The sequence below is a fragment of the Tupaia chinensis genome, unplaced genomic scaffold (assembly GCF_000334495.1).
Source record: "Tupaia chinensis unplaced genomic scaffold, TupChi_1.0 Scaffold139218_1, whole genome shotgun sequence".
Taxonomy (NCBI): domain Eukaryota; kingdom Metazoa; phylum Chordata; class Mammalia; order Scandentia; family Tupaiidae; genus Tupaia; species Tupaia belangeri.
The window spans coordinates 1,650,180-1,668,917 of record NW_006199107.1 but is presented as its reverse complement, the minus strand read 5'-3'; the positions used below and the strand labels follow the sequence as shown (position 1 = coordinate 1,668,917).

The window sequence follows — 18,738 nt, the reverse complement described above, 5'->3', positions numbered from 1 at the left end:
CTCTTTCCCATTTATTTTTCCCTCATATTGCTTCATCTATGGAAATAAGCCCATTACCAGTCACACAAAATAAAACAAATCCCATTCCAAATGTTTTTATTCTGCCCTACCCAGAAGAACAAATTTTCTAGAAAGCCCAAGTCCTTTTTTCTTTTGGAGCCAGTGTTTCTACATGGAGAGGGTGGATCACTTCCCTTTGCCCTAACCTTCCCTTACAGTGAGAATTCCTTACCTAAAAGACATCTACATGGTTCATTTCAGGGTTGAGTATAAGAGCTAAGATTATGAGGGCTTGTCCCACTTAAGTTGGGGTGATTTTTTTTTCCTAAAGTCTTTAGAGAATGATTGTCATTAACTTGATGAAGCCAAATTCAGTCTTGCACAATAGCGCAGCTAACAAGTAAATTAAATCCAAGGGTTAGGAATGAGTAAAAACAATGTGAAAAGAAAAAGAAAATCTTGAGTGTGCTCCATGAACAGAGCTCAGTCATCCTTATTTTGTTTATATTGATCCTCAACCACATAGTACATGGATAGATAGGTCTAACTTTTAGCTACACTGCCCAGGAAGACAGTGGGTGGCACATCTATCAAATCTCTACAAACATTTAGGTACCTATCCAGGCACTTCTGGAGCTGGAGTTGTTGGAATTCATTCAGAGTTATATGAGTGCTAATTGTTCTGGTAATGCTGAGCAGGTGAGATAGATAAAAGCTTGATCCCCAACTTCATGGTAACCATAGTGGTAGTAGTCTCTTTCAGCTCAAAACCTATTTGTTGTGTATAGGATAGTTGTTGGGATAAATTAAAGAAAAACCTCAGACTTCTACTTAGCAGTTAAGTGATTTCCTTTGGAATGGTTATTAGCCCTGTACAGAAACAGTGTCAGCAGCAATGACAGCTGCAAGTGAAGTACCTTTGTTGGTTTGTTTCCTGGTATCTGTCAAGGCAGAATGGGATCTATTAATACGTAGCTTCACGAGACATTGTTCTAACATGGACCCTGTGGGATTTTCTGTTCCCCTAATATATTCCTCCAGAGAATGATTGTTCTCTAATAACATTTGCTATTGAATGGAATGATGTGCCCCCAACCTTATTTTGAAAGAGGCCTGTGACAATTCAGCTGTTGCTTGTGTTCCCAATGACACATTCTGGCCCTAGCACTTCTTAAATTCACTCTTCCCTTAGTTGGTTTCTTCTTAAATGATACCTCCCTGAAGCAGCTTCCTTAAATCATGCTATTCAAGGTAGGCCCTGTTGCTAATCAATATTACAATACCATGTCTACTTCCTTCTTAACATATATGACTCTACGTTACCATGTGTGTGGGCGTGTGTGTGTGTAATTAAAATAAAAGGGGTAGATAATGGTGCAGTTATAAAACACAATCCTCTGGAAGAACATCCCATATAGGAAGATTCCCAGTTCAGGTATGACGATCTCCCTGAGCATTCCACGCCTACTCTTGCCAATGGTCTGTGACCCAATGAAGGCAAGGTGTGAATGGCAGCATCAGGACCCTGTTGGGGGTGTGGTCTCTCTCCCTTATTCATGGAAGAAATGAATAAAAAGAAACTTAAAAATAATTAAAATAGAAACAAGAAGGAAACAGTAAACTTATTTCAAATTCTTTCATTTTTTTGAGAGTTAGTAAATAGTAAAAAATATTTTTATAGCTACCTATGTTTTCCCTTACTGTTTTTGTAAGAAAATATTTGTTTCCTGTTTCTTAAATTCTTTTATGTTATTAAAATGTCTACTTTTAAGATTTTAGATTATTTTCCTAAGTAAAAAAACACCTATATTTTTATATAATATTCAAAATATTGATAAATGGATTTTTAGAATAAATATTTAAAGCAAATATTCACCTTCATTGTGGTCAAAACTATTTGTATTATACAAATGTTTAAACAAAGCATAAGCCTCTTTCCTAAAAGTATAATAAACTATTTGCGTTTTTACTGTGAGATCAGCAGAACTTCATTACTCTAAAGCCTTATTTTCAATTTACATCTTAAAAAGGCACTACCTCCTTCCTTTTTCAACTTTCTTTGTCTGTTGATATAGATCTTATCTCTAAGCAATTAATGCTTACTCATACCCAAGCTGTAGTTGCCTGTATTAAAAGAGGTTTAACCATACTCTTAGTGACCTAAATTTTTGTTAAAGAATATTATCTATTAAATACTGCTGATTTTCTTTAATGATCATGTGCTTTTTCTCATAATTCTAACTTTTAACTTTTTCTGTTCTATTACTTATTTTCTATCTACTAGTTCTATCTATTACTGTGAGGGGTGTTGATGTCTCCAGGTGTAACTGTGGATTTATCTATTCTCCTTTTCGTTTTGTCAGTTTTTGCTTCTTGTATTTTGAAATTCTGTTGTTAGGAGCATACATATTTAGAATTGTTATGTATTATTGTATAACCATTATACTGTAATGGTTAACTAGCCATTTATCATTATATAATGGCCTTCTTTATCCCGGGCATTTTTCTTCACTTTAAAATCTACTTTGTTCAATATTAATTAGCAACTACATCTTTATCAAAATGAAACATTATGTAACATCTTTTTTTTTTCTTTTAATCTACCAATAGTATTATATTTGAAGTACACTTCTTATAAATGGCATATAGTTGGGTCATTTAAAAAAATTTATTCTGGCAATCTCTCAATTTAATTGGTTTGTTTAGATCATTTACATTTAATGTAGTGATTTTATGTTTACGTTTACAACTACCACTTTCTGCTTCATTTTCTGTTTGTTTCTCCTGTTTTCAGTTTCTCTATTTACCATTTTGTGCCTTGTTTTGTGTTATTAAAACATTTTTTAGTCATCCATTTTAATAAATTTAACTACTTTTTTAAGAGAGAGATTTTTGCTATAAAGCACATGCACTTAACAGAGAGACAGAGAAATAGAAAATGAGAAATCACCCCACAAGGGGGATGGCCATGCAGCAATCTTTTTTCCTCCATTCTCCTCTCAGGAGAATGCCCAGCATGAGTTTTAAGCCGCTTGGTCTGGGACTCGTACCATAGTCAACTATATGGGAGTCCAGCAACATAACCATTATGCTATCTGCTGGTCCCTAAATTTATCTATTGTTCTTTAGACTGCATCTCTTTGTATAGTTTTTTAAGGAATTTTTTTTAAAGTTTACAATATACATTCATATTTTTATAGTCTCTTACACTCAATATTTTATTACTTTAGAGTGTATAAAAATCTTGCCACCATATAAGTCCTTTTATTTATTGTCATACATTATATACTGTACATAGAAATCCCTATCAGATAGTATTATATTATTATATAATAATTTTTTTTTCTTTTTTTTTGTTTTTGTTTTGTTTTGTTTTGTTTTGGAGAGATTTTCACTGTAGGGGGCGTGCACTGACCAGACAGACAGAGACATAGAGACAGAAAGCGAGAAATCACCCCCCGGGGGGATGGTCACGCCGCAATCCCTTCTCCTCCATTCTCCTCTCAGGATCTTGGGCACGCACGCACACGCGCCCGGCGTGAGTTTTAAGCCACCGGGTCCGGGACACGAACCGCGGTTGACTATGTGGGAGTCCAGCGACATAGCCATTACGCTAACTGCTGGTTCCCTATATAATAATTTTGTTTTAAATTATCAAACATATTTAAAGAAATCAAAAGGAGAAAAATAGTTTCTTATGTTTACTCATATGTTTATCATTTCTGTTGATCTTCCTTCAATCTTACTGTTTGAAATTTCTTTGTGGTATCATTTTCTTTCTATCTGAAAAACTTCTTGTAACAAATATTTTAGAGTATATCTCTTGGCAACAAATTTTCTTAATTCTTCTTCATCTAACAATGTATTTATTCCTTTTCATTCTATAAAGATAGTCTTACTAGATATAGATTTCTATGTTGACCGTTGTTTTTTTGTCAGTATTGGGGGGGAAAAAAGTGTGCCATTTTCTTACTTCTGTGGTTCCTGATGAGAAACGCACAGTTATTTGAATAGTGTTCCCCTATAGCTAATGTGTGATTTCCTATGGAAATTTCCAATTTTCCCTTGTCTTCAGTTTCTGGCAGTTTAGTTTACATATATTTAGACATGGATTGTTTTCATTTTTATCCTGCTTGGAGTATGCTATATTCTTGAATCTGTGGTTTTATGTATTTTATAAAATTTGGGATGTATCCAGCCATTATATTTTCAAATGCTTTTTTAGATTGTTTTTCTCCTCTCCTTCTGATTATCTGATGTCATGAATACTAGACTTTTGTTATTGTCTGATAGGTCCCTGAGCCACTTTTCGGTTTTTCCTCTTGTTGTTCACATTGAATAAATTCAGTTGACCTGTCTTAAAGATGACTGACTTTTCTGTCATCTTCATTTCATTACAAAGACTATCCAATGATTTTTTTGTTGTTGTTGTTATTCTTCATTTTATTTTTCAGTTTCAAGTCTGTTCCTGATTGTTTATTGGAACAATTTTATAATAGGTAATTGAAAGTATTTGTCAAACAGTTCCAACATCTGTTTCATTTCAGTTTTTGTGTCCATTGCTTATCTTTTCATGTGAATTTAGATTTTTTCCATTTTTCATATGCTTAGTAATTTGAAGTATCTTTTAAAAATCCATGAAAATACATATTATAAAAAAGCTATGCATTAATTTCAGAACTTTTTTGTGCACCAAAATAAACTCATACTTTGATTTTATATTTTCATGACTGTTTTGAAGTCCTGTCATATGTTTCCAGCTTGCTGGCTAGAGAACCTTAAAGGGGGAGCTCCAGAATACTTTTCCTTCTTTTTCATTCTTTGTTTTAGAAAATAGTTGTTTGAGACTCTCACAATTATAAAACTCTTGGGCTCACAAATATTCATTAAACTAATTTTTAAATTAAATATTTTAGTGCATATGTAAATACAATATATTTATATAATGTATAAATTATATAACATTAAATTTAATATTTAATTTAAAATATTTCAATATGTATCTATATGTATACACATACATATATTACAGAGATAATAAAACATAGATAAGTGAATTTTCACAAAATTAATATACCCATATAAAGAGCATTCAGATCAAGAAGTAAGACCTTACCAGATCACAGAAGTCCTCTAACCATTCTTCTAGTCCCTACTCCCTCACCACTGTTGGCTTATTTTTAATCTCATGATTCTACTCTTCTGTTTTGTCTAATCTACTATGATTAAGTTCTTAATTTTTAATTCTATTTTTAGTTCTATAATGGCTTTTTTTTTTAAAATAAATCCACTTTCTCTGGTAGTTTTTTTCTTCCCTTCTATTCCTTAAATCATATATATATCACAGTATTTAAAAGTCTGTCTCTGGGAACCAGCAGGTGGCATGGTGGTTAAGGCTCTGGACACTCCCACCTGGACCTGTTGGCTTGCTTTCTCACTTTTCCTCTCTCTCTCTCTTTCTCTGTCTGTGTCTCTCTCTGGTTAAATTTTATAAAGTAAATGAATGAATAAATTTTAAAACATTAAAAAAAAAAGTCTGTGCCTGATGATTCTAGTTGTATCAATTCGGAGGTTATTGCCTGTCACTGTTTTCCCTTGGTTTTTGGCTATTCCATCCAAACTTGTAGTATCTCTAATGATTCTTGTATACAAAAAAATTTAGAAGGGGTTATATAATACTTTACTTTTTCATGATAATTTAATTTTCTCCTTGCACATAAAATAAAAGTAATTCATTTTTTATTTAATCAGGAATTGAGAAGATAGTTTGAAGTTAAGTTTCCTTTCTTTTTTTTAATTTTTTTCTTTTCTTTTTTTTTTTTTTTGAGAGGTTTTTGCTATAAGGCCCATGTGCTCACCAGAAACACAGAGAGTCAGAAAGTGAGAAATCATACCCCTGGGGGAATGGCCACACCACAATCCTTTTCCTCCATTCTCCCCTCAGGATCTTGGGCACACATACACGTGCCCGACATGAGTATTTTTAAGCTGCTAGGTCCAGGACTCAAACCATGGTCAATTACATGGAGTCCAGTGACATAACCGTATGCCATCTGCTGGTCTCAAGTTTCCATCTTTCTGGTAACTGGTCTATTTCTGGTTTTTCCTTACTCTTACAAATAGCCATTAAGAGCTTTAGATAAAATCTTAGGTGTGTAAGTGTTCACTAAACTCCAGTTTTTGCCTCCTTGGCACAAGAATACTGACCATTCTGTTTAATTTCTTAATATCCAGTTAGTTTGGTTTGTGAATTTCTTACTTCATTAAAAGTAACCTGCAAATGCTTTGAGATTTAAAAGTGAAAAAGAATAAAAACCTCACCTTATTGTATTTGTGTTTGGTTGAGGATCTTGACTTCATGTCTTATATACTGTGATAGCTCCAAAGTCTTTCTTCTTTTTTAATTTTTAAGTTGTAAGAGAGATTTTTGCTAAAGAGCATGTGCATTCACCATAGAGACAGAGAGTCAGAAAGTGAGAAATCATCCCCTTGGGGAATGGCCATGCTGCACAATCCCTTCTCCTTCATTCTTCTCATGAAATTTTGGTCATGCATACACACATACAAACCCGACTTAAACTGCCAGGTCCAGGACTCAAGCTGCGGTCAACTACTTGGGAGTCCAGTGAAGTGACTGCTGCCTCATCTGCTGATCCCAGAGTCTTTTCTCTCCACAAGACATCTTCATGTTCTGATTTGGACCTCTGTGCTGTCTCTCACCTTTTGCTGTTCAGGAATGAGCAAGTGCCTTAGAGGAAAAGTGGTAAATAACATAGTTCTTTCTGCAATGTTTATCTCTTTTTTACAGGATGTTGAATTTTAAGTTGAAAGCACTTTGGTTGGCCTCTAATGACTTCAAACACTTCTTAAAAATAATTTCATTTTATCACATTTATGGGGTTTCTCAACAGGAGGGATTGTTTGTATGAATGTATGTATATATGTGTTTTGTGTTTATTTATTTAAATTTTTGCCAGAGGCTGCATGTCCTCACCAAAGAGAGACAGAGAGAGAGGGAGTGACAAAGTGACAAAGTATCCCCCATAAGGTATAGTCACACTGCAATCCCTTTTCCTCTATTTCTCCCTCTTTATGGGATTGTGGGCATGTGCACACTTTCCCGGTGTTTTTTAAGCTGTTAGATATAGGACTTGAACTGCACAGTTGGCCACGTAAGATCCATCCTCCTTAACTACCATCTACTATTTGACCTGGGATTTTTCTTTTTAAATATGATCTCCCTCAAGTTCTCTTTTTAGATTTATTTATGTTTTCCATGAGAGAGAGAGACACACACAGACAGAAATAGAGAGTGACTGCAAGGGTGGTTTGATATAAGCTAACTTACTATGGTAGAACAGGAGGTCTTACAATAATTTGATTAACATGACATATTACTTCTTTCATATGCATTTTATGCTCCCCTCTATATGCATTCCTTATTCCTATTTTGGATGTGAATGTTATTTTTTCCGTACTTAAAAAGACTTTGTTACTGAAATTTATTTGGTTCATACAGATTTATCAGTCTCAATTTGAATGGTTGTAGTAGTCTCCCTAAGAAAAACTATATTGTTTTGAATTTTTGAAAAATCACCAAAAATGACCCATCTGCATTGGCACAAGCATAGGAGTGCTACTGTATGCTGGTGGAAGCCATGTGGGGAAGCTCTGGATTCACATCCCCTACTATGTGAACATGCCAGGTGCCCCACGATCTGAGCTAACTGCAGGGATGAGGGCAGAATTGCAGTTCAAAGACCATATTGAGGGTGCCTCCATCTCTTGAAATAAGTAAGTAAAGTTTAAAAAAATCACCAATATAACATTATTTTCTAAAAGGAGGTTGGCTTATTTCTGGCACAAAGGAGACCTTTTAATGTAGGTGTTTACATGCATTCTGAGAATTCAGGTAATAACACTAGCTTAGTAGGGTATATTACCATTCTCTAGTTTGTACACTGAATGGTGATTAATATTTTACTGTGTGATTAAACTGGTGTCAGGTTCCTTTAACAAGGATATGGGTGTTTATAAGAGAAATTGGTATTGTTTAAAAACCTTGTTCATGTATATCTTGTGATAGTTGTGAATAACTAAGCATAGAAACTAGTTTTATGCATGGCATATAAACAATTTTTGAATTTATTTTGATTTGCTGATTTTTTTCCTGAAATGTTATCTTTCTGCATAATGAGATGAACAACGTATAATGTAATATTCAGTAAGACCAGCATCACTGATAAACGTCAGTGTTTGTCTAAGGAAACCCAGTCCTAGAAACTTGGATAAACTGAACAGTTTTAGTGAGCGCTGAAGAATTTGGACCTGGATAAATGTACCTATTTAGACAATAGAGGAGATTTACTTTTTGTTATTAACAGTCTATTTTTATAGTGTTGATAATCTCAAAGGTTAAATATTTTCTTAAAGAATGAAAAATAAGGAGAAGTACCAGTTTATTATTCTAGGGTCTATACATTCTTTGAATATCTTTTTACCTACATTCTTTATCAGTCTGTGAATCAGAGACATATCATTTTTTCTAAATCCTAATTTATTTATTGCATACCTGCTTACCAGTTGTCTATATCTTAAACTGCTGTGCTTGATAGAGATTTATGGTTCTAGGTAAGCTATCTGAAATTTAGGAAAAAATGTACATTATGAATTTTGTTTGTTTGTTTGAAAGCATTAGTGTCCACAACAACAGAAATCCTAAGTGGGAGTCAGGTGACCATTAATCTAGCTCCAGTTGCCTGTTCCTGTCAGGCCAGTCTCTTTTCTTCTCTGAACTCTAATTTCTTCCTTCATAAAATGAAACATTGTACAACATTTGTCTTGTTTTACATTCTCAGCTCATTCTCAAAAAATCATGAGAACCAAATGAAAAGACATATGTGAACATATTTTCCCCAAGTAAAAATTATTATGCAGATATAGGAGATTATTATTGTTACCCTCATCATCATTATTGGTTCTGGTTATAGCAGATGACCAAACACTGCACAGATGTGTAGAACAGTTCTGATGCAACTTTTCTTTTCTTTGTGTGATGATAAATATGAAGTCTACTCTCCTGTCTATAACTTACTGGCATCCTTTGTATTTTATTCTTTTTTATTTTATTCGCTTTTAAAAATAACACCAAATCTACTCTGTGGATGTTAGATCAATTTAGTAATCAGTATGTATTAATTTCTTTATTGTAACAATGAGTTATACGGTCAATAAATTTAACAAACTGGGACAGGATTCCATCTTATTGAGAATAGGTCCCGTAAGGTCCTGGAATGCATTTTACTTATTGTTGAGTAGAGAAGCAATAGGCTCTTTTGGAACAAACTTAGTGAATTACAAAGAGGAAATAGTTTATCCTTGAACTATTATGAAATTCTGGGAGTGATGATATTCACCAAGGCCAATTTTGTAACATAAACATAGAAAGTATTAACTCTTTTAAAGGGACATGCATTGTTTTAATTCTTACAGTCATTAAATACTTACAGGTCACAGATCATTTATTGATGGATTTTAAAAGAAAAAAGGAATATTCACAAGATAAATAAGAAGATGGGTGTGCATTACATCAGACATGTCATTCAAAAGACCTGGAAAACACATTTGTCTCATTAGGAGAGCATGACAACAATCTAAGAAATGTATGCATGTGTGTCAATAGAGGTCCACCCTGACAGAATTTGGCAGACTATCACAGGATTTAGGACACTTTCCATGGTCCAAAGAAAGTGAAAAATTAATGGGTAATGTCCCCCTTTTGTAGTTTCTATGAATTAATCTAATTGGAATCATACTTGTCACTATGTGCCTATTAAAAAGTCTGAACATGCAATAAAATGCACTGTATTTATGGACAGGTATTTTTAGGACAAGGGACACCTGAGCTTATATGAACTTTCTATAAAGAATTTTAAAATAGAGAACTAATACATAAATTTTATCGCATTATGCTGTGATGTTTGATTTTCCTCCACTTTTTCCCATCTTGATTTGCTTGCAGAGTACCTGGCATGTGGTGACTCTCAAACAACTGTTCAATTGCGTACTGAAAAATGAACACACGAGTGAGCGTACATACAAACATGCAGAAGCTACTCCTTAGAGTAGTGGAAGAATACCTATTCTGAGTAGCCATAGGTGAGCACTAAAAACATCCATTGCTATTCAAAGACCCAATTAAATGGAAAATATTAAAATTTAAAAAACTGTCGTTTGAGTCCCATCTTTAGCTTCATTTAGTGATATGTTGGTTTCATGAACTGATTCTTGACTACTCAACCTAAGTGTTCTGTTCTTGTTTGCCTTATTTTACACTAAATCACCTAAGCTATTTTTTACTTTTTTTCCCTTTTATTTTGGATACATCATCTCCTCAAGTAAAGGTCATAAGATTTATTAAAGAGAATCTAGAAAAAATTTTTTAAAAAGAAAATTTTCCTAATACATATATTTACTTTCTTCAAGTCATAAAAATATATTTTTCAAAGTTTTTAATTTTAACCTTAACAATTGTACTATGTTGTCTCTTGAGCTTTAATTTTATCTAAAAATATAAGTAATTTTTCTATTTTAATAGCTACAGCATATTCTGTACCACAGTTACTTAACCAATCCTTAGGCTTGGGCAGTTAAGTTGTTGCCAGCTTTCAGTTATTCATAAAAAAAAAAAAAAAGACTGATGAGCTTCTTTGTTCATAATGCTTTCATTGTTATTTTCATATTTATATTGTTTCCTTGGAATGCATTCCTAGATTTTGAATAAAATCATATGTGGTGGCCATGCAGCTGTTTCTCTCAGGTCTCCTTTTGAAAGAAGTTGTTATGGAACACAAAGGAGATTGACAGCCTCCAGCTGCCATAACTCTGGGTCCTCCATAACACTCACGTGAAGCCATTCTTTAGGACTGCTCCGGGCCAGTGACCAGTTATGTCAGGAGTACTCCTACTGGGATCCTCCCTCCAAATGAGATTTTCCAATGGGCAACTTTGGCTCAAGTACACCCCACCGAAGTGATTGAAACTCTCTCAGAACCTCTCTGCCTCTGAGGCTCTTTCTAACAAAAGCTCTCTTCCTTCACTCCTTTGTTAGGTGTCAGACTTGCAACATGATCTGATGCCTGTGCCTGTCATCTTTTATCACTCATTGGTTCATCTCCCACTCCCAGTAAGTATCTCCCATACCTAATTCATATAGGCCGCAGAAAACTCAGACCGGCACGGCACATAGTCAGTGTTCTGGACCTGAACGCACAGTGCTTACCCAAGCTAGTTTATAGTCTCATCACAGTGCCACTTTACGTACCGGAGTTTCGTTTTTTCATCTTTCATTGATTTGATAGATAGAATAATGTATTCCACCTCTTACATCTCTAATTCCTTCATTACGAGTGAGATTGAACATGCTTTATTTTCCAATTATGATGTATTAAAACATTTTTTGCTCAGAAACTTTACTTATCATTAATAGTCATGATTATGATACTTCTCCTTTTTGGCATTTTTCAATGAGGGTCTCATTCAATACTCTTCTACCAATATTTTGGGTAAATTAAGAATGTAGAATACAGTGATCACTTACTTCCTCAAGCTCAATTAAGACCAAGGATACTGTCTGTGATTTGCCAGTAGCCACAGTAGTATTGTAGAATCCATGGCATCTGTCTGTGTCCCAAGAAGGGCAGACAGTTCTCTTTTTTTTTTTTTTTTTTGGAGGGTTTTTTTTTTTTTTTTCTTTGCTATAGGGCGCGTGCGCTCGCCAGAAAGAGAGACAGAAAGTGAGAAATCACCCCCCCTCCAGGGGGGATGGCCACGCCGCAATCCCTTCTCCATTCTCCTCTCGGGATCTTGGGCATGCATGCACATGCGCCTGATGTGAGTTTAAGCCGCAGGGTCCGGGACTTGAACCGCGGTCAACTACATGGGAGTCCAGCGACATAGCCATTATGCTAACTGCTGGTCCCAGTTCTAACATTTTCATTACTATGCAGCATGTGCTTGTGTGTGTGTGCATGTGTGCACACATACATGTGAATATATATGTGTGTGTGTAGAGTTTGTTCAGTAAAAAACAAGGCTAAAAATTTCTTATCCTAGTTTTCTTATTTTCTGTTAACCATCTTGCTTTTTTCTTTTGTTTTGCCTCCACTATATTTTTCCCACCTTTATTTTCAAGGTGTCCCTGATCATCTGATTCTTATTAGGTAGTTAAATTATGCACGTGCCAATCTTTGTGTCCCCAAACACACATAGCTAATCAAGAGTAAAACCATTTATTGTAAATTTACTTCTAGAATGAGTCCTTCTTTCCCTGATTTTGAGGATGGATAGATGCTCGTTATGATCTGGTAGACAATTTTAATATGCACATTTAGAGTGTAGGTGCATAGAAGAGTACTCTGTGTTAGATGTTAAGACTTTTATTTTACTCATTTAAAGACAAAGATTTAAATGTGCTTGTTTAAATTCAACAAGCCCTTAGAGCCATGAGGCCTTGGGGGTAAGAGGTGCTTAAAACCAAATAGCACAGAAGCTGAAGAAGTAATTATATGCCAGATTGAAGATGGAGCTGAACAAAGAGTGAACTGATCTGGGAACAGGGGATGGCAAACGGAATTATGTCCCAGGTATCAACAGGCCAAGAAAATAGACTAGGAAGTATGCTTCTTTATACATTTTACCAAATTTTATAAAATGCAGTGCTTTTCAGATGTTTTGCTGATCTGATTTCATCTTTTTGGCATGCTTGCTTTAACCTAAATCTTAAATCTCTTAATTGGAGGATGTTTTTAGTGAAGAACACAAAGATTTATTAATCTAACATGTATTCTTGATTCAAGGAGGTGGGGAATAAAAAATAATTGCAGTGAAATTTCAGTGTCCTTACTTCCCTAAAGATTAGCTTTTAAGCTCCCTCCAACTTCTCTTCTAAAACATAGACTGCTGGAGAAGTGGGGAGGTTGGAAACCCTGGAGTACGATTTTAGGCATTATAGAACAGTAGGACTCATTTTATCTTAAAGGTAAGTTTTCCAAACTCCCTTGTTGCTGAGATCATAAGGAAGAGGCAAAATAGTGTGTATTTGTTTTACATCTGAAGCTAGTCTGTTTTTTGTTTTTGTTTTTGTTTTTGTTTTTAAGATGCTGAGGAACCAGCAGTTAGTGTAATGGCTATGTCGCTGGACTCCCACGTAGTCAACCATGGTTCGCGTCCCAGACCCGGTGGTTTAAACTCACGCTGGGCGTGTGTACGTGCGTGCCCAAGATCCTGAGAGGAGAATGGAGGAGAAGGGATTGCGGCGTGACCATCCCTCCTGGGGGGGTGATTTCTCACTTTCTGTCTCTCTGTCTCTGTCTGTCTGGTGAGCGCACGCGCCCTATAGCAAAACAAACAAACAAACAAAAACTCTCAAAAAAGAAAAAAAAAGATGCTGAGATGCTGAGACATAGGTAGCAGGGGTTAGAGTGACCCATAAAACCATTGATTATTTTTTCATTTCCCTTAAAATTGATGGCTCATTATTTAATAAATATAAAAAATGTAAATAAAAACTGATTTTGGATCCGGCAGGTGATGCAGTGATGAAGGACACTGACCTCTCACATGGCCGAGCACAGTTCAAGTCCCGGACTGGCAGTTGGCTTGCTTTCTGTCTTTCTCTCTCTCTCTCCCTCTTTTTTTTTTTTTTCTGTCACTCTACCCTCTCTGATCAAATTAAAAATAAATTAATTAAATTAAATAATTCTTAAAAAAGAAAATAAAATTTTAAAAACTTGATTTTGTTAGCCCATCAATCTGACTATAAAAAAAGAGTATATATCTAAAAACATTTTCCCATAAACTCACTGTAAACATACAAGTATGCATTTTTATGTTTGAAAATCTTTTTGAAACTTAAGACATTTAAAAATTTTGAGTTGAAAAGTAGTAACTTTGTCTTAAAAGTTAGTGTTGAAGTCTCTTATGCCATAGCATCATAAAGCATAATATTTCAAGCTGGAAATGGATTCCTGAGTGTATAAGAAAGTGCATTTTGTTCTGTTACTTTTTTTAAACTGAAATATATGCAGATTAAAAAGAGACTCAGTTATTCATGACCTGTATAATATATCATGGAAGACTAAAAGAAAAAAAGAAGGTGGACAAGGAAAGGTCTGACTGAGTACACCTAAATTTCACACTCAGCTACCACTACAATTACTCTGGGACAGTGAGAAGAAATTGAAGGGACCCTATCTGTTTACTTATTCAGTAAATATCTGTTAAGCATCACTGTGTTCTAAGTGTTGAGACTGGTAAGAAAAAATTTGTAAGACAAGTTCTTGATTTGGTGAAGCTTACATTCAGTGGGGAAGCTTTCATTCAGTGGGAAGAAAAGGGAAACTGTCGGAGAAGAGAGTGAGTTTTAATATACAGAGAAGTGCTGTGACAGAGGTAAGCATGGATTGGAGGAATAGTGGGCAGCGAATTTAGAAATGGCTTTTCTGAAGAGGTTACAACTAAGTTGAGGCCTAAAGGATAAAGCTCTTTCCAAGGAAAATTCTGAAAAAGGAGGAAAGGGGAAAATGAGTACAATTTCGGTAATAGGAACAGTGTATACAAAGGCTCACACGTGTAGGATTTCAACAGATCAAGAGCTTGGTCAGATTCATGTGTTGGGAGAGTAAGACAGACTGAGAGGTTCTAAAAGCAGGTCAGCCGGAGGTGCGCAGGGCTGCAGCCATTTTGAAATCTTAAAAGACCACTAACAAGAACAGTCTGACCAAGTGCTGAGTCATAGGAAGATCTGTTTGAGGAATGGTCGGATAAGAAATCAAGAATGGATATTTGAAGTTTAAAAAAAAAAATCAGGATAATTACTGAGGGGAAAGCAATGGACTGAATGATTTGCACATGCTTACATGCTTGTATCTGTACCTTTAAGTGCCAAGAACATGTTGAACTTTTTAAACAGTTTGATGGTGTTTGCTAACTGCTCCTCTGTAACCAGTTACAGAAATAAACTCCCTTCGTCTCCATCAACAGTTGGACTAAGTTGGCCAGTAAGAGGTCAAGTGTTTGGGAGGGGTGTAAACTCTAGGGTAGTGTCCCTTGGTCCTTTCGTGTGATATCAGGAGGGAAGAATGGGTATTGATGACATCGATTGTAAGTGGGATAGCAAAAAATTGATCTATTGGGTTTTATTGGGTAGATACCAGATTTCTTTGTTGATCCCAAAGGTGGAGAGGTGGAATGGAAGATTTAAGGGAAGAAGGAAGATTTGAAATAGCTGTCAAATACAAAAATAAAGAGAATTAATCAGAGAAACTTGGAATCATGATTAAACATCATTTAGAACTCAACTAAGTTTGGAGGCTCAAGTGTGTAGTGGCTAATATCTGTGAGCTTGTGTAACCCATGTTAGGAGTGGGAAAGGCAATAGCTGGACTGCTCCAGGACTGGGTTTTCATTTACATTGGTACTCTTGCTATTTACTCTCACAACTTACTTCTTGTTACTGAAGGCTGCTTATTGCTTATATTTTGCCCGAGGATATTATTTTTTGTGGCTGACGAGAAAACTTGACTCACATATTGGATGGTTTCAAGTGCTAAAGAGTGATTTTTACTGAAAGAAGGCTTAAGCAACTAACTAGTAGCAAGTTAGTGGACACGTACCTTAGCACTATCAACCTGCATGTGGGATAACTGTGGGGCATGCTCTATTCTCTTTCTCAGAGTATCCATGTAGGACCAAGTTCCAGTTTACCATAGCAGAAACTTGCTTAATAAATGCATCCTTTAGTGCCTTCATTCCTGTTTCATTTTACACCTGTGTAACAAACTGCCCCAAAACTTAGTGTCTTAAAATAAGAAGAATTTGTTATTTTTTTACAATTGTGTGATATAGAAAAGCTTCAACTCACCCATGTAGCTGCACTTTACTGGGAGTGGCTAGGGTGGGAATGTCTATGACATCTCACAGTTTGGGGGCCTTAGTGCAATAGATAGAATGGCTGGGGTCTCTCAGAGCCTTTCTCTCTGCACATGGCTTCTCATCATTCACTAATCAAGCAAGGGCTTCTTTACATTGCGTCAGGATCCTAAGACACCTGAAGAGGAAGCCACAACGACTCATAGAAGCCTTGGTTCCTAACTGGCATAGTGTCTTGTCTGCTCCAGTCTGTTATTCTGAAAAAGGATTAAGATCAGACTATACTTGAGAATGAGATAAACAAACTCTGCCTCTTGATGGGAGGAACAGCATGTGAGAACAGGGTTCCGAGGAACTGCTGATAGTCATCTCTGCAGACATTCGATCTTATTTCTCTTTCTGCCCCAGTGCAAAATCTTTGGCCAACATGATTTCCCAGAAATTGCTTGAAAAGAACTTCATACCTACCAGAGCTTTAATTCTGAGGAATCATGCTATTTTACTTTTTAAAACTGGTACTAACAAAATAAGATGTTTTAGAAAGAAGAGAAACTTTAGAGTCAGATTGAGATTAAGTCATGGTGTCACCTGTTAGAGGTGATATGTGGCATCACAAAAACTATTTGGTCTTTTTTAACCTCACTTTTTCTTGTATTGCATGGTGTCGATACACCATTGGATTTCTTTTAAGCTTATTTACTTATTTCTTCCAAGAAAGAGAAAGTGAGAGGGCACTTCCAGTAGAGTCTTGACTCTGTAATCTATTCCCAGCTCCAACCAACCCTGGATAGTGGGCATACTCATACCTAGCACACTCAGGGATGTCTGTGGATGTGAGCCTGGAACTGTCTCAAGTGAGTCAACCTTCCTGAGTGTCACATTTTACCATTGTACCAATATTCAGCCCCTTCTCTCCACTAGATTTTTTAAAAGAGTTATTTAATTATTATGATGATTATTTTTTCTTTTTTTATTTCACCAGAGAGAGACAGGCAGTAGGGAAGGGGAGTTAGAAAACAAGCAACCAAGTCCAGTATTCAAACTGTGGTCCATCATGTGGACGTCCAGAGCCTTAACCAGTCTGCCACCTGCCAGCCCCTCTACTAGATATTTTTTGACCACTATGTTTTAATGATATTAAAAATTAAAATACTATTTAAGTGCCTATCACAAAATATGATGTAACTAAATATTCATTCCCTTTCCTCTTTTCTTTCTTCCTCATCCTACAAACCAAAATTCATAGGCAAAGCATAAGGTATTTTGTCTTTGTAGGGTTATAGCTTGTTTCGGAAGAAGTACATCAAGTTTTCTTCTATACAGAGCCTTAGTGCCCTAAAAGATTCACTCTGTCTCCCTCAGTTCTTGTTCACTTTTAGGCACTGATTTAGTAGTTACTCAGTAGTAAGTGTCCAACTCAAAGAATTTTCTTTCTTTGTTTCTTTCTTTTTTTTATTTAAAGTGTAGGGCAAGAGTATTCATTTGTACTATGTAGCTAAATAATCTCCTTAAAAGATATGTGGCATTCAAACAGAGTTTGGCAAGAAATAAGTTTCATCTGAACTCTGTTGCACTCTTATTCATTTTGTTAAAAATTGACATTCAAATTATTACAGTTATATTCAAGTAAGAATAACGAGAAATTTTTACTATATAATTTTTGTGAATTGTAAATTAAACTTGGAGGTCTTGGCCAAAGTATTTGTCTTTCATTTCAAAGGAAGGAGTTAAAGTTCTTTTTCTCATCATTAGTGTGATTATTTATTAATTCATTCTTACTGCCTTTTCAAAACAAGATGGAGTTTAGAAATATTTGATTACAACATTTCACACTTAAAATGATATAGAAAGGATACAATGCAGTTGCAGAAATGAGCTATATAAGTAAGTAGTTTTTAGGTCAAAGAAATTGTAAGTAGGAACTAGAAGGTAATTTTTTGTTTATCTTTAGGTTTAATTTAGCCTTATAGAATTTATGAACCGATTTAAATTTTCATTTTTTCAGATAATTCTGTTTATATTGGCATGTTCATGAGATGGGAAACTAGACAAAAATTCAATATTGCTTCTTCTGCGGTTTTGCTCCTAATGTTATCTTAGAATACCTTTCTTATCGTAACAGACCATTCTCCTTATTTCTATCGTTTTTCATTTCCCCAGTCATATCGTCTTCCTTGGTCCTGGCATTCTACTCAGGAATTAGACCTTGTTTTTCCACTGAGCAAGTGCTGGATTTTTAATTGTCTACTAGTTTTCTAGATCCACATCTCTGCCTGTTTCTCCAGGATATTCTAACCATCCTACCACCTGCTATTTCCCTGGCTAGCACTAATGTCCTCCATGTTTTCTGGCCACCTCCTGTAGTATGCTCTCAAGTATCTTAGTTCCTTTTAAGGAGCAAAAATGAGGCACAGGGCTTTCTCTATTTCTCTTTTATTGTTTTTGCCTCTTCTTGCTGTGTATTATTATTAATTTTTAATGAGGATACTTTAAAAATTTCATGAGAAAATGGAATTAAGGTACAAGTTTATATTGGTGCAAAAATGCAAATCTATACATAGTTTTTTCATAATATATGTTTTTCATGAACTTTTTGAAGACTCTTTGTATAGATGCCTTTGGTATGTATCATTCAGGTAAATTATAACCCCCTGAAAGGGGGACCAGCAGTTAGCATAATGGTGGTGTCGCTGGACTCCCACGTAGTCGACCACGGTTCGCATCCCGGACACAGTGGCTTAAACTCACGCCGGGCGCATGTGCATGCGTGCCCTGCCCAAGATCCCGAGAGGAGCAGGGAGTGCGGCG

The 18,738-nt window shown here is 35.4% G+C and overlaps 1 protein-coding gene across 16 annotated transcripts in view; it reads left to right on the top strand.

The window, feature by feature from the left end:
* Positions 1 to 18,738, top strand: part of ZBTB20 (zinc finger and BTB domain containing 20) — an 885,897-nt gene that overhangs the window by 219,710 nt on the left and 647,449 nt on the right. Inside the window, exon 3 of one of the 16 annotated variants that reach the window (XM_027765664.1) lies at positions 11,111 to 11,185. The exons of the other annotated variants lie outside the window; for them this stretch is intronic. The gene's annotated coding sequence lies outside the window, so the exon portion shown is untranslated. The remainder of the gene's footprint in view (positions 1 to 11,110; positions 11,186 to 18,738) is intronic. 16 annotated transcript variants of the gene reach the window in all.